Genomic DNA, 13972 nt, shown 5'->3' with positions numbered 1-13972 from the left:
TTGTATGTTTCACGTGCATAATCTCGTGGAAGTGATAGTCTTGGACATAAAAAGCTTTAAAAGTTTCCGAAGTCCTATTAGTATATATCAGTGAATGAACTGCTGATTATTTTCTCGATTCACCCATTAAAGTTTTAGTCTATAAAATGTCCATTTATTTTCATGTATGACAAACAAAAGCATCAAATGGTCACATTGCATGCTTTTTTTTAATTCGATAATCAAAGTTGCCATTTAACTTTCTGATTCATTAACTAATCGATTAATCGATTAGTTGTTCATCTCTAGTAGAGATGGACTCAACCCTGTTTCCAATCATGGTTAGACCTCCATACACTGTTGTCAGAGATCCCAGTGTCAAAACACACCAACTAAATTATGAGGAAAGGTAAGATGCGCTTCTTATCTTTTTAACTCTGCACATTGAGCTTAATATTCTTAGCTATGTCATATGATAATGCTTAAAAAGATCTTATAGCAGCAAGGACTCAGCAAGGATTAAAGTGCCTGAATATTTCTTATTTCTTATTTTTCTGGAATATTCAAAAGATGAAGTGATGTTAGTTTATTTAACCCTTGTTCATCTTTTGCATTTTGTTTTACTATTGTGACATACACAGTACTTATGTGTGAGATTTTGTAGTGACAGGGTTTGTTCTGTCACTCCACCACCATCCTCTTAAAAACATCTGCTGACAACAATAGCACTGCATATGCCTCATTTAAATGCACTTTTAATATGATCAGGAGGTCCATCACAACCAATGTGTCTTCAGAAGATGGTTGGGGAAAATGTGAGTCTATGGTCTCAAACATAATCAGGAATCCGTCTTCCTTTTTATCTGAGAGCCTACTGAGGTATGTAGACACCCCTCCTTATATGATAACCCATAGAGGTCAGAGTGTATTACTAATGGGATAATCTCTCTCTGAGGTGGTATTTGAAAGACTGAATGGAAACCATCAAACACAACCCCTACACCCTACTGAGGCTCCTGATGACTTGAAATGCCAGGTGATAATTCACTCCTCAAAGTGACCACTGCTCTCTGACATATCAAGAAAATCTCTGACCTTCCTCTCTCTTCACTTCAAATACCTCTGGGAAGCTAAAATGTCCATCTCCTAGTGGAATTAGTACTTTACACGGGCAATTCTTTTATCTGAAGGGGTAGAGTTTGTCTGTGTGTGTGCGGGTGTGTTTGTGTGAGTGTGCGAAGGGACAGAGAGGCAGAGGAAGGAAGGCTGGAGCCGAGATTAAGGTCTGTACAACTAACTGGTAACACAACGGCACTCAGCGGCTCAGCTTCCCATTTGAAGAGAGACGGAACCATCTGTGTGGCACAGGATCTGTTTCCAGGAGATAACAGCTTTTTTTTAAATTTCACAAATACTGTACATGGAGAGGGAAAGAGAGAGAGAGAGAGAGAGAATGAGAGAGACGTGTCTTCCTTCCCAATCTCTGCCTGCATGCTCCTCCATTGCAGCACCTCCCTAGACGTCCAGAGAGGACCGCTTTGGAATGGAGACCTTAATAAGTTCAGTCTGTGTTCCTTTGTGCTTGTTTACTCCCTGCCTGTGATAAAGGCCTTGGTGTGGGGCAGAAGGAAAGGGAGGGATACATTATATCAAGTAGCGGTGGCAATCTGAACTTCCCATTTTCTCTGCTGGCTTGTCCATTTGGCTTGATTAAAACAGATCTCAGTGCTACTGTAGATTAGCCCAGCTGTTTCCTGTGTCTGACTCTGATCTGAACACACTTCCTACCAGGAGGTCCCGTGAAGGAGGCAGGGCAGGAGGTGAGGAGGCGCAGCAGGGAGAAAGGGACAAATAAGAGAAGAGGGTTAAAAGAGGGTCAGTGGTTAGTGGGCAAGTGAGGAAGTAAAAGGTGAGGAGGGAGAGCGGAAGGTGAAATTGACAGAAGACAAGGAAGGGAGGAGGAGGAAGCGCTTTTTTACTTGAATGTTTGGCTGTGTAGCTGTCAGCAATTCAGCCGTATGTACTGTGGGCTACATGTGAATTCATAGATGTTGTGACATTTCTTTGCAATTGCATTTATGACTGAGTGTCTCCGTGCACTGGAGATGCCTCTCTTTTGAAATGCATAATTGGAGGTGCAATTTGTCAATGCTGCATATGTTGAAGTAATTTTAGTAAAATGAGGAGTCAATTCAACAAATAATTTACAGAAATGCTAAGCCATAAATGGGCAATTTTCTACATTGACTGTCACATATAAGGTAATTGGAGCCTGCTCTGCATGTATGGAAACTGAAGAAAAGACACCTGATAATTCCAGTGGATGCAAAAAAAGTGTTATGACTCACTAGCAGCGAACAAATATTGAGAGTGTGTGTGCACTAAATGTTATTCTTGGGAATCAGAGTGGAGATGTGTGCATGTAGGGAAGAGAATGAGGAAAAGAGAAAAAAGAGTGATATTTCACACACACATTTGGGGTTTTACTTGGCCTCCACCCTCTGCTCTGCTCCCACGCTGTGGCGTCAGCGGGCCAGCCATCCAGCGAGTGTGTTTCTCATTCCATCAGATGTTGGGAAGCTGTTCGTTTCTCTGCTCTAGTCTCTGACATTCCCCAATCTCCCAAGAGAGGCTGGGCAGCCTTGTCACAGTAATGTCAAACACATGTGGAACAGACCAGGGCAGAGCAGACCAACACAGAGGACGAAGCGGAGCAGCAGGCGGCCAGAACCACAGCGGTCTTTCCCACTGTGTATTAGGATAAACAGCAGTGAAACCATAGAGATTCAGCACTGGGTCAGTCACTTCGTCACTCCTTAAGTCACTCACTTGCTGCCATATTTTACACAATCACACATATATTTACACGCTGATCTCATTTTATTCCAAAGAACAACTAACAAAAGTCAAATAATGTCAGGAAGATCTTACAGATCGAAATGTTGCCCCAAAAAAAGAGAATAAAATTATTTATTGGGAGCTTAACAGTGTGCAGAAATCATGCCTTTGTACTCTGCAATGAAAAGTCAAATAACAACCATAACTCTCAATAGCACCTCACTGTCTCCTCTCTCCTCTCCTCCCAGTCTAATTGTCTGCCATTTTTTGCCTCTATCATGAACACACACACACACACTCATAGACAACAACAGCATCATTCCAACTAATGTACCAATGATTATGGCTTCCTCAGTTTCTGCACTTTTCATCCTGCTGTAGCTATTTGGTCACTGCTACTGCTTTGAAACTGCCATTATCTATTGGAGACTAAGATTCTCACCTTGAAGGCAAGGCTGTTTGACTTCCTGCAGTCACATAATTTGACTACAGTGACAACTTGTGCAGGACAACACTTGGAATGGATGCCCAAAACATATTTACATATGTCAAGATGCACAAATATGAACTATACAGACCTGAACACAAATATACTCGCCTGAAATTGAGAATATAATGTTAGAAATAGTTATTTGAGAGAAAATGTGCTTTACTGGTTAATCTGACATACACACAGAGCCTCAATTTAGAATAAAGAGACACTGAGGAAGTCACTCACACACTTACGCACAATCATAAATAGATAAACATGCTCTGTGTAACTGTGTCATTGAAAGAAATTATAAAAACCCCAATTTCACAAGATAATTAAAAAGATTGAGAAGCAGAAAAGAAACATTTTCTGCTACACAAAACCAACTACCTACTCTTCTCTTTGATGTTTCTTTTCTTTTTCCTGGATAGTTTTACACACACATTTACATGCTCACATAAAATCTGAGACGGGAAAATATGCTTTGGCTCAACAGTTTACAACTCATAGAAATATGCAGCATATGATGAGAGGTTGCAAGTTCACTTTTTTCATGTTTTCACACTGTGCTATAAAGGTTAAAGGAACAAGAATCGTCCCTTTAATCAGGCGCAACACTGTACATCTGTTTGTTGACAGACTGAGGAAGGCCGTATGCACACAAACACACAGACACGCACAGGGCTGATGTCTTTGGCTTGTCTTGTTTGTGATGGCCCAGGTGTCTGTGTTGTGCTGACCACCTGACCGGCTGTGCGCTCGCAGCTCCCGCCCACCTGAGGCCATCTGCTCCACTCATTAATTAGGAGACAGGCAGTTTCACCTGCACTGCCCGCATTTAGATCACAATAATTACCACACACGCGCACACACAAGAGCACCTTCTCTGAGCCCACACACTCATACAGTAAACACACTCCCATAAGCTGCTGCAGCATCAAGTCACAGTCATGTCACAAGCACCAGATGACACAAACACTATTAGATGATGCAGATGATGAAAAACAGTGATGACTTTCATCATTTCCTACATTTTTGCTACGTTATGTAAAATTGGCTGATAAAGTATTCGGTTAGCATTGGCACATACAAGAGTACAAAAAACATTGTGTCTTAGATACCTTGATGTTAAAACATTAGTCATAATATGCTTGAAATAGCAGTAATGAATCACAGGATAATAAAACAAAAAAACAAGAAACCACCATGAAGCTTAGAGAAGTATTTGTGTGTTTCTTCTACCCGTCATTAAATAGAGAAGATCTGCTGGTCTGTGACTTTGCCAGATGCTGTATCTTAAGAAGAAAGACTGGTTTTCACTTTTTCTCTCTTTTAAAGTCTTAGTATGTCTCCCTCTATATATAACAGACATCCCATCCATGCACCTGTGGTAGATGGGAACTGAATAAACACTCGGCAGAAGCTGGGGTCATAATGAATGGCCTGCCTTTTAAGAGAGCTACTTAATGATGAAGTGGGGACATCTGCCTTAGCAGGCGGCTGGGCCGGGCAGAGCTGAGCGATGAGGCGGCCGTCGTTGGTGGAAGCGAGGCAGAGATGCTCGCTTGGTGGTGATGGAGGTATAATGTGTGGTGAGGCAGGGTGTCTGCAGTGCGGTTTCACCTCTGCAACCTCTCATCCATTGTTCGAGACTATTATCAACTGTTCAATTATTCAGATGATATTTACCAGGGCCAATTGTACAGGGCCCACGTCCTGCAGAGAAAATGGCCTGAGTGTTTTACTGTTGCACTCACAGGCGGAAGAGTGCACTGCTGAGGCTGTTCAAGTAGGGGTAAAACCTTTGGCTGGACTTGTTTCTTCACAGGGAGTGCCTCACAGTCGCGAGGGTTGTTATAAACGATCCATTATGATTTTCAATGTTTTTTTCGTTTTTTTTACAGAAACTCAGTTTTCAGTTTTGTTTGTTTCCTTTGGTTGCCATAGTAATTCTGTTAAACACTTCCTCTAGCCTTTTCTTTAATGTCTGCACACAAGGACTTAACTACAGTAAACGCAGTTATAACACACACCTCTTGTCGACTCTCCAGACATTGATTGAAGCTTCATTTTTTATGCAAATGCGGACAATGATGGAGAAGCTATTTTGAGGTACCGTGCAGTTCAGTTCAGGGTAAATGTCTCAATTTATCCCTTCACACACACACATCACCTCCATCCAGTCCAGGTGGACACCATGTCACACACACCAAAGATTTTGTGTCATCACTTTGTCTCAACATCACTTTGATGTGCAGCACAGACTGATGGGGCAAACAAGCCAAACCCAAAGTCTCTCTCGCTCTCTCATTTTATCCACTGCGATAAATGTTTTTTTTAGAAAGTAGATAAGAAAGATAAGTGCATAATAATAGCTAATCATCATCATCATAATAGTAACAATAACAATAATACTTGTACTAATAATAATTATTCTTTTTCTTCTTAGTATTATTATCATTATTATAGACCCACTCTTTCTCTTTAATCTGCTACGTATACACAATCCTGTGTCTTGGCAATGTCAAGTATTATTAATAATAGAAATAATAGACTACAGTAACCAGTGTACATGTCTCTATCGGAACATCTATTACAGGAGAACAGCCAAACAATGAGAAATGTGTGTTTTCATTTGCAGAGCTCGCAGTGTTGCTATATTTCATATCTCTGAAGACAACTCAGCTGAAACTGAGGTTAATATGGGAAAGGATGAAATAAAGTGGGCAGAAAAAGAGTAAAAAACTGAGAAAAAAGATTTTTTCCCCCCCAGAATATACAGAAAATTAGTATATAAACAGTAGCCTGGTTTGTCTTCACCTGCACATTAAGACGTCGCTGTAACAAAGCTGAAAACATAATCTTGTCCAGAATGTATACTTGAGATATTTTAAACCTTCTTGTAACAATGTTCCGATAAAGGACTATTACAAAAAGCGAACATACACCGTTGCAATCTCCCAGTGCATATAAAAACAATTCACATCAATATGAAATTAAATGTTTTCCCAAGATTTGCTTCAATACAGCAGAATGTGCGGGTTGTACTTACTTTGTGAAGGTCGAGGTCAAGCTGAGGTAATTGTAGCGTTGATAATCCACACCAGATAGTTTCTAAAACGGGTTTGATATCACCTCAATCCTCATTATATGGGGAAAAGAAAAGGATAAAGCCTTTGCTTAATAGTGCGGAAAACTATTCCTTTTTTTTTCTGTTTTTGAAATATTTTGAGAGGAAAGAGGCAGAAGCCACAGTCAAACACAAAAGAAAATGTTTAACTTTCCTTTGGGAGTTCAAAGTGGATCTTGGACTTTCCAGATTTAATAAATTATGAGGTATTTCTTTTCTCTGTTATATCGAAAAAGGGAAGAAACAAAAATCAAAGCCAGAGCTCTTTCTTGGATCCTTAAGCACATTGATGTCTTTGGTTTTGCAGTTTGTGTCTTCAAAAAGCGAACAGCTTGTGTGATGCGAAAAATCACAACTTGTCCCAGTCATGTAAATCCGCTCTCTTACTCATTTTAACCATCACAGAAAGAAGAAATAAAATGTTTTTAAAAATGCAGTTTCAGCTGTAAAAGCGTCCTTTCTGCTCTCTTAAATGCAGACAAAAGCATTGACAGGTTTCTATTCTATACTGTAAGTCCACACATCCCCGCGTCTCCAATGTAGAAAACGCAAATTAAGATGCGGATCCTCTTTTCTGCAGGGTGCGTCTATTATTCCTCCTGTGACAACTTTAAAACCCTTCTTCTTTAGTTCACAGTTTTAGCCACAGTCTGCGGTGTCAGGAACAAGTCCTTATACATCCGATTAGATAAACTCGTCCCCTTTTTTTTGTTTTGAAAACGCACAGTTTTCTTCCCAGCCTGCGGACAGGCTAACCACGTTTCTCTGTATGGTCCGTCTCCTCCTCCTCCGACGCGCAGATCCTCCGCCGACTGTCTTCAGATGGTGTTGTCACAGATTCACTTTTCTCCCAAACAAAATCACAATCAGCTGAGCGTATTTTTTGCGGTTTGTTTGGCTGTAAATTCACAATATGGGGGGGGCGGGTGGGGGGGGGGTTCACTCTTGTTTTGTCCTCACTGATGAGTGAAGCTGGCGGGCCCACTGTGCGCAGTAACCGCGGCTCTCTCCTCCTCCTCCTCGCTCTCTGTCCTCGCTGTAGCCTTCTGTCTGCGTTTAAACACCATCTGGAGCTCCTAACCTCCCTCCCTCTCTCTCTCTCTCTCTCTCTCTCTCTCTCTCTCTCTCTCGCTCTCTCTCGCTCTCTCTCTCTCTCTCAGAGCTGGCAGCTACAGTACAGGAATCATTTCTAGATTGAAGATCTAAATTGAAGAGTAAAAACCTAAATATTGCCACAAGAATATTAACATATACCTCTAAAAACTGTATATGCAGCGCTATACCTGCATGTATGGGAACTTAGTCGGTGATTCTTGGTGATACCTGCTAAAAAATATATTAATTCTTATAATAAAAACGCATTTAAAAAAACTTCCAAATTGCAAAAAATACGCGTTTGTATTCCTTTAAAGTTTATCCTTAAACCACGTTTATCCTGTTTAACTATTCCAGCCATAAACTGATTAAATCCAAAAGCATAAACACAATTGTTTTACGGTCCCGCTGTCTGCCCGTGGGGGCCGCTGTTTCCTCATATCAAGACGAGGACAACAAGGAAAGGCTCCAGCTGATATATAGAGACTATAACACTGCACACTTTATACGCTTTATTTACTTTAACACTACAAAAAAAATATGAGAAAACGCTTCCTGAGATCTTATTAGATGTAAAAAAAAATATTTCTGTCTTGCACAATTCATAAAGTTGTATTTGTGTTTCAGGTGTTGTTATAGACAGTCAGGTGGCTGGACTGGTGTGAAGATGGATAGATGGAAGAGCATCAGATGGAAGATGGTGTAGCATATTGTCTACATGGTAGCTTTTATTATCACTAGCATTACATTTTACCTTTTGATTGTTCTACCTGCTGTTTATCATGCTTCTGTGTTGCCTGCTTTAATTGATAATGTAGGATGATGTTGTCCTGTACACATTATCTTTACTAACATTAATCTTCCCTTCCCTAAGGCTGCAACAAACAATTATTTTCATTATAAATCAATCTCTTGATTATTTGGTTAATTAATTCATTATCATTAATATCATTATCATTAATTTAGTTTACAAAATGCCAGAAAATACTGATCACACCAGAGCCAAGGACAGGACTTGAAATTTGTCATTTTGTGAGTGAAACTCAGTGATAAATCAGAGAAAAGCAGTATGTGACTTAACTTTTTTAGAATTAAAAATCTAACAAGTAATTGATTACTAAAAGAGTTACACATTAATTGATAATTGTACAGCTCTACTAAAGATGAAAACTATACTTTTGGCTAACTTCTTCACATTAATGTCCATCAGTATACTACCACTAGATAAATAAACACACAGACATAAATGTGTGACATAATTATAAGAGAGACAGAGAGAGGCAGGTACAGTACATCTGGTTCCTCTGTAGTGAGAATCCTCCACCTGTCCACACTGGTCTGTTAGTCTCTTTGCCCCTCCCACCTCTCTACCTCTTTGGTCCCCCCCCCCTCCCGCACCCACCTCCCCACACACACACACACACACATACACACACACATCATACACAGGCATAGCCATGGAGAGGGACAGAAGACAAAGCTGACACCCTCCTGACCCCTCCTGTGTCTACAGAACAAACAGAACCAGCTTGTAAAGTACACACAGACAGCTGCTCTGCCCTGACTCCCGTCTCACCAGCCTCAACAGCCTCCAACACAAACGCCGCCTTCATGTGAAGCCGGGAGGACTTTTGCAAAACACTCCAGTTCTGATTAAATAGGCGTGCAAGGGGAAGCCCCGGTGCTCTTTGATTGGAACGTAACAGCTTTCTGCTCCAGGATAACTCCAGGTAACTTAAGGACAAGTGCCAACGTTTTTGTTCAAACCACAATACACCTGTTAACATGTGCTGCTCCGAACCACTACAACATGGTCAAACACAAACACACGCAGCGCAATACGCTAACATTACACACATAAACAGATGCACAGGCCATTACAAGCCGGGTCTGTCAGAGGCAGTGTATAGCGTACTATGGTGGAAGTACGGTTGTCAAGGAGATGGATGGCGTGTTTATGAAACTCACTCACTATATTTCTCTTTCTCTCTTTCAGAGTTATGGCCCTAGGTGGCTCTGTGCACATGCAGCATTGTATATGTGTGTGTGCCTCCTTAGTATGTTACTGTAGGTGGCTTATTTGTTTTCTGTGCAGCACTGTTGCAGCATACTGAAAAGGGAAGAGGCGTGCAAGTGTGTGTGTGTGTGTGTGTGTGTGAGTGTGTGTGGCCTTGAGTGACAGAAAGGTTGGCGATGGGGGTTGCATCCAAAGAAAGGATTCCTGCCAAGGTGACAGCTCCAAGATTGACAGGATGCTATTCTCCTCGGGAACAGCGTCAGTCAACCTGTCAGCCTCCCTGTACGACAGCCTCTCACTCCTCTTAATTTGGCCTTTTGTTGAGCGGTCACTGGGTTAGCTCTGACACTCCATGTGGTGGGTCTGATAAACTGCACAATGAGGCACACAAGGTGGAAACTCGCCTCGATGAACTCTCTGTGCAATAATACTGCGACTGGAAGTCCCTTTGATGGCATTAATGACGAAAACAGCTTTGTCTCCTCTTTCTTTCACTCCACTATCTCTCTGTCACCTCACAAACACACACACACCCCTCATCCTGCTCTGGACTCTATTATGTTGACAGAATCTCCTGGATGGTTGAGCACCCTCTGAGATACAAGAACTGGGTTTGGTCATTGTGCTGGTATGGAAATGACTATTTTCTCTCTCTCCCTCTCTCTCTCTCTCTCTCTCTCTCTGTGTGTGTGTGTGTGTGTGTGTGTGTAAGAGAGTAAAACAGGGTTAAAGAGAGAAGTTTGCAGCATTTCCTCCACTCACACATTGTAAATCCTTTCCTATAGTGGCAGTCACAGACTAGTGTGTTGAAAGGAGATAAGGCCCTGAAGTCGACTGAAAGGAACTCTAGACCCATTGTGTTCCTGCGCTCTTCTCTTTTCCCCTCTCTCATATACTTTCAACAGACCACACTCTTATAGAGTTGCCATTACTGACACCAACATACAGGTGGGTTCCAGCTGTGTTGAAAAAAAAAACACAGTCATGAAAGGTGAAAGAGTGCGTTTCACTTGATCAAAATAGAAAAAAGTAACCGAGCTGATTGAAACGCTGATAGATATGATTGGGTTCGTGTTGAGAAATCTGCCTATGAGTCACATGCATCCTCCCTGAGTGCGGGTTTTGTAATTTAAACACTGTTTTTCTCTGATAGCACACTCAAGAGGATGTTGTTGTCTCACTTTGTATGTTAACATCTTTAATGTGTGCATGTCCTCAAGCTGCTCCGTAATGTTATGAAAGAGGATGAGACAGACAGAGAGAGAGAGTGAGAGAGAGAGAGAGAGACTCTTTCTTTAATACGGCACGGTGTAACGGATCATTGACCCACCCACTCAAGCACGTATGCTGGAATGCTGCTTTTACAAATTGCGCCCATAGACCCCCTGACATTTTGTTTGCAATCGAGCAGCAAAGTGTTGGTTGTTTGAATCATCCAGACATGATGGGAATTCAAAATTCAACACATGCTTTGGAATTAATATTGTCCTTTGATATACTTGACTTCTGAAATACTGTTCATGCCACAGAATGACACTAATAAAAGCACTGCACATTACTATTACTGTAACTATTCCTCTACGTCAGATACATTTTCTATTCTGTGTAGTTTCCTGATTGTTTATCCAATCTGTTTATTTTTCAAAAACAAAATTAGCCAAGCAAAAGATTATTACATGCGTTGGCCCCTACTTCTTATTTCCTGAGATATGAAGTAACAGTGAATATGAGATTAAACTGAAGTCAGATTTTACTTAAAAGCAGAGATTATGATTCCTTTTTTTACACAGGCATTAATAATAGTCAGGCGCAAAAAGTATGAAATATTTTGATAGGACTTTGGTTATGTTATCTGCATGAGGATTTTGGGATGTCTCATGTACGCACGTATGCAAATTGAAATGCCTGCAGGTAAACTAAGAGAATGCATGTGTGTTTTCTCTGGCTAGACTAAGAGAGCTGAGTGCAGGGTCACATCTGACCATTAGAAGCACAAACTGACAAATGAGGAAGTAACACCTGATTAAATCAAGTGTTGACTCAAGAACAGGATACGCAGTCTGATAACCGAGGGAAACAGATAATAAAAAGTCCTCAGTGTGCAGGTGAATACACCTCCATACATTCACACAAGAGTGTCACCACTATATATGACTGTTTCCCAAGAGAAAATGTGTGTGTGTGTGTGTGAGAGAGAGAGAGAGAGAGAGAGAAAGAGTGCATGTTTGTGTGTGCAGACAGTTGGTGGTGCTGGCACTGGAGATAGTGAGAAGAGGGGGATGAGGCACTGTATCAAGTTGTGAACATCTGTTCCTCATAGAAACCACAAAGCTGGTGCTGAAGAAATAGAGAGGATAACTGCTCTCTCTCTATCTTCTGCCCACCTCTCTCTCTCTCTCTCTCTCTCACACACACACACACACACACACACATACACACACACACCTCATCACCACCTTGCCTCTTCTCCCACACATACCCCTCACTTTTTCCCCTGTTCCTTATTTACTCAGTCTTTCTCTCTCTTCTTGCATCATCATCAACATCTATCTTTTCCCATATTTTTTGATGACCTCTGCCACATTTATTTTTGTATATTGTATTTCCTACCAGTAATTTAGAGGTTGACGATAAAGAAGAAATCTTCTTCCTCAAAATGATAAAATTCTGTGTGCACAATACTACAGTAGGTAATAAATTTTATGGAATTCTTAAGATAATAACACATTTGAACTTGGAGTTAAGGACACTGGTAACAAAAGAAATGTAATCTAAAAGATTTACGTTTAAACATTTTTCGTTTTTGGGACCTGAAAAACAATGTCGCTGATATATAATTCAAAGTGACATCAAGATAGGGAGCAGCATAAAGTTATGAACTTGTGTGGTTATGTAAAAGTTATTACTGGTGAAATCATTCATTTTTTATGAGTGAATACTGTACAGAATAGCCCATTCATAGCTATAGAGGATTAGGATTGGCACAAAATTATGAAGTCTATGATACAGCAGACTTGAGCCAAGGCTTTGTTAGGGATTCACTGCACCTTTTCCCTCAAAGTCCCTTGATTTAGTCCTTGCTCCTTTTCTTCCTCTCTCCATCTCTCTCATTGCCATCCTCCCTCTATCTGGGCCTGCTGTGAGGGTGTGCTAGTGCTGGGTGGCAGTTCCTTATTGTAGAGTGTCTATATGAGTGTGTGTGCTCGTGTGTGTGTGTGTGTGCGTGTGTGTGTCTGTATGCTGTGTGCGGCTGATAAGACCCAGGGAGAAGAGCCAGCGTGCCGACATATTCTTGCCACCGCAGTTATCGCCCGTCGCAGCTGTGCCTGAGCTCTGCGACATCTGCTCCCTCACAGGAAGCCTATGCTGCAGCTCACAACGCCTTGGACACACACACACACACACGCACACACACACACACACATGCACACGCGTACACACACACACATTACTGCTGCTTCTCCATACGGTGTGAACATATCACTGGACTATAACCTCCTCACCACCACCACCACCAGCACCACCACCACACACACACACACACACACACACACACACACAGTTACGTCAGGTAAAATACTTGAGACAAAAGAGCTGTGTTTACAGTTCATACTGACACATTTTGATTTCCTCAGTGTATGCGTGTGTGCGAGTGTGTGTGTGTGTGTGTGTGTGTGAGACGAATGGGTTGGAGCACCGACACCAGAGTTCTACCGGGTTTTTATCACAGAATTACAGGGGGGATGCTTATGACTAAGCCTAATTATAGAGGCCTTATCGCTGCAACGTTCACAAAGCTCATTACTGCCAAGAGACGGCAGGCGCTGCAGGTAATTCACTACGTTGGGTATTAGTCCTCTCTCTGGCTTACAGTTTCTACATATTTAGAGTCTATAAAATTAGGCCTTTAATGTCTGATTCTTAATGCATCTCTCTCTTCTCGAACCCTTTGCTGATTTAAGTGAAGGTTTTCCTTTTCACCTGAAGGCACTACTTCAGTGTTTTCAGTGCTTTAAGAATCAATTACATTTTTTTTCTTTGCTTTTTTTTCTCTCTTTCTTCGCTTTTCTTCTTTTTCTTTTCTTTCCTGGAAGTCATTCAAGTATCCCTCATATGTCTGCAAAGTTTTCCTTCTGTCATTAACTCTGATGCACCCTCACGACCCTACATGTGCATCTCCATTGAAGCTAAACAGTGAAACTCCAGAATCTAGTTCTGTTCCCTGAAGCTGTATGGGAAAGCCCAGAGGAAGACTCCCCACCCACTCAATGCTCTAAAAACCTCTTTCCCTTTCCCTTCCTGTGCCACAGGACAAATGTGCTCCACTGAGCTTGTTAACAATAATGACACGTCTATTTGTGCTTGACAGCTCATATGAAGACCATAATGCATGACAGAAGAAGACGCTTTTGAGAAAAATTGCACTTAGTGGTCAAGTTAA

The 13972-nt window shown here is 41.4% G+C and overlaps 1 protein-coding gene across 3 annotated transcripts in view; it reads right to left on the bottom strand.

The window, feature by feature from the left end:
• cbfa2t3 (CBFA2/RUNX1 partner transcriptional co-repressor 3) overlaps nt 1-13972 on the bottom strand; it is a 41352-nt gene that overhangs the window by 26149 nt on the left and 1231 nt on the right. Inside the window, exon 1 of one of the 3 annotated variants that reach the window (XM_042412296.1) lies at nt 6342-7326. The exons of the other annotated variants lie outside the window; for them this stretch is intronic. The gene's annotated coding sequence lies outside the window, so the exon portion shown is untranslated. Of the gene's footprint in view, nt 1-6341; nt 7327-13972 lie in introns of those variants that run through there. 3 annotated transcript variants of the gene reach the window in all.

Source organism: Thunnus maccoyii, chromosome 1 (genome assembly GCF_910596095.1).
Source record: "Thunnus maccoyii chromosome 1, fThuMac1.1, whole genome shotgun sequence".
In the NCBI taxonomy this organism is placed as follows: domain Eukaryota; kingdom Metazoa; phylum Chordata; class Actinopteri; order Scombriformes; family Scombridae; genus Thunnus; species Thunnus maccoyii.
This window is presented reverse-complemented; position numbering and strand designations above follow the sequence as displayed.